The following is a 3177-nucleotide window of genomic DNA, read 5'->3' as shown; positions in this document are numbered from 1 at the left end:
TTGCAAGACAACGTCTAGTGAATTCCACACTCATTAGTTCTGAGAGGGAACGCAGAGAGACTCCCTCGCACCTCTGCAGACGTGGTCCCGTCACGTTCTGATGAAGCGACTTCCAGGGTGAGTTCATGCCAAGCTCGCACCGAACCGGGAGAGGCTGGCTCAAAAACTGAGGTGTCAGAGCTGGAAGGAAGCTGACTCCAGCGGTTGCCAAGGGCCCCCGGGCAGAAATGCTGAATGTATAAACTGTATCATTGTTTAAGAATGAGCCAACCCAGAAACTGGCTTCAAACAGCCTCACACAGCAGCAGGAAGCAGTCAGGAGAGCCTCACCAGGGATCATGACCCACGGAAGGGGCTCGCTTGCTGTCGGGCCAGCCCCAGGAAATAGCGGATCGCAGGCACTCGGGGATGGCAACGCAGGGCATATAGAGGGTCTGGGCAGCAGCGGGCCAGAGGCCAGGTCAGGGAAAGAAAATACAGGCAAGGAATGAGGGCGAAGACTGTGCTTGTGTGCCCAGAGGGTGCCTGACAGATTGCAGTCCCGCAATAAATACTTGTTGAGTGAGTGAATGAATGAATGAATGAATGCCTAACCCATGTCAGCGATTGTTTTAGGTCCTGGAGATAGATCCACAAACAAATAAAACTGTTACACATTCCCCTTTAAAGTCTATTCTAGAGGCAGGGGAAACAGACAAGAAGCAAACCAAATACAGACATGGTTTGTAACATGCGTTTGTGTGTTACCCTTTGGTTAACAGAGACGTCCTCTCAAAATACACGCTGAAATTGTTCACAATAGCGAACATCTGGAAACAGCTCAAGTGTCCGTCAGAGGACGAGTGGATTAAAAAGCTTTGGTACATATATACTATGGAATACTACTCAGCCATAAGAAATGATGACATCGGATCATTTACAATAACATGGATGGACCTTGACAACATTATACGGAGTGAAATAAGTAAATCAGAAAAAATACTAAGATGAATCCATACATAGAAGGGACATAAAAATGAGACTCAGAGACATGAACAAGAATGTGATGGCAACAGGGGTGAGGGGTGGGGGGGAGGGGGGAGGGGGTGAAGAAGGAGAGAGGGGTTGGGGGAGGGGAGGGGCACAAAGAAAACCAGATAGAAGGTGACAGAAGACCATTTAACTTTGGGGGAGGGGCATACAGCAAAATCAAATCAAATGTCAAAATAATCTAGAGATGTTTTCTCTCAACATATGTACCCTGATTTATCAATGTCACTGCATTAAATTTAATAAATAAATATTTAAAAAAATACATGCTGAAGTCCTCACCCTTCGTACCTTATTCAGAAAGTAACCTTATTTGGAATAGGTTTGTGCAGATGCCGTCAGGTTAAGGTGGAGTAGGGCAGTCCTTCATCCGGTATGACCGTCCACCTCATAGAAAGAGGAAAGATGGTGTGGAGAGCAACACACAGGGAGCCTGGGTGGGCGACAGGGGCGGAGACTGGCACCGTGCTTCTGCGAACCGAGGACCACCTGGGATGGACAGCCGTCACCATAAACGAGGAAGAAGCGAGGAAGGGGTCTACCCAGACTCTCAGAGAGAGCGCGTGGCCCCGCGGACACCTTGAACTTCAGACTTCTGGCCTCCAGGACTGTGAGAGAGCACATGTCTAAGTCGTCGGATCGCGGTCCTTTGTTACTGCAGCCCTAGCAAATGGGGGCCGTTTCTCTTCCTGTTCCAATGCTCGAGCTGGCGTTTTCGGGCTGCTGTGCTACGCAGGCTGTGACGCCGGCTTCCCAAGGGGGTTCTTTCCCCGGGTGCCTGTGACAATTTCACAGCCAGACTGGCCAGAAAGAACCTGAGCCCTTGCTTGGCAAATCCTGGCCCTACCTGGCTTGCTGGGGACAACAGTTGTCAATGGCTGGCTCGCTGGCCAGGTGCTGGCTGAGACGAAGGCAGAAGAGTATTTAATTCCCTGATACCCCACGAGGCCTCAGGTGAGGGGTGTTGCGAGCCTGGCATGGAGCTGGCATCCAATAAATACTTCAGGAGCGAACTGTTCAACTAGCTGGTATAGCGGGTTGAACGGTGGCCTCCGGACAGATACGTCCACCTACACGTCCTGCGAGTCTGTGACTGTGGCCTTATTTGGGAAGAGGGTCTTTGTGGATGTGATGAAGCTCGGGATTGACATGACCCCATCCTGGACTCGGCGGGTGGGATCTCCATCCAATGACAAGCATCCTCATGAGAGACAGGAGGGGACAAGAAATAAACACAAGGGAGAGGAGGTGACGTGAAGGTGGAGGCCGAGGCTGGAGGGATGTGGCCGTGAGCCAGTGAAGCCTGGGGCTGCTGACAGCCACCCAAAACTGGGGGAGCTGCTGGAGGGAGTGTGGTCCTGCCAGCGCCCCGGCTTCAGACCTCTGGCCTCCAGAACCGCAAGAAAATGAATTCCTGTCGCTCTGAGCCGCCCCGTTTGTGGGACTTTGTTTTGACGGCCTCAAGAAACCAACAGAGTTGGTCATTTCAAGTCAAGGGAAAGCCAGTTCTGATGGTGACGGAAGCCACTAGGGACTAAAGAAAGCCTCCGGGTGGCACTGAGTCATTGGCTGTACCCGGGAGGGTCCAGCTCTAAGAGGGGCCCGGGCAAGTTAGAGCTGCTGAACCCAAACTAGAACTCAGACAGAAACGTCATTAGGCACGCCTGGGTGTTGGTGTTCCTTTGGTCTGTTTATTCGATGTTGTTATTTGTCCAGTACTAGTGAGCATCCCTGATGAAAACTTCCTCTCTATAATCAACAGGTCCCCACTGAGAGAAATGTCCTGCTTACAGGTCCTTCTCAGCGGGACACGCTCTTTATAGGCAGTTCCCGTGCCTCCCGGGGGGTCCCATTGTCAGGGGCAGGGCCCCTCTCAGCCACCAGCAGGTTCGTGTACTTCAGTCTCCCGGACAGCTGGTTGGGCGCCTGTGGCCCGGGAAGGTTCCTCACCTCCCTGCCCCGCGGCTCCTCCCGGAGACAGAGGGAGCAGCACCACCTGGCTTCTGAGACGTTTGGAACGAGATGGTTCAGACCAGGGCCTGGCCTTCCGCCCCGGTTCCTCGCCAGCTGGCCCGGCCAGCCCGCCCAAACGCTCACCGCCCAAGTCCACGCGTGAGGGCCCAGCCTCCGCCTCGGCCTTCCTCACTC

This window comes from Saccopteryx leptura, chromosome 6 (genome assembly GCF_036850995.1).
Source record: "Saccopteryx leptura isolate mSacLep1 chromosome 6, mSacLep1_pri_phased_curated, whole genome shotgun sequence".
Lineage (NCBI taxonomy): Eukaryota > Metazoa > Chordata > Mammalia > Chiroptera > Emballonuridae > Saccopteryx > Saccopteryx leptura.
The sequence above is the reverse complement of the archived record's forward strand: the minus strand, read 5'-3'. Positions refer to the sequence as shown.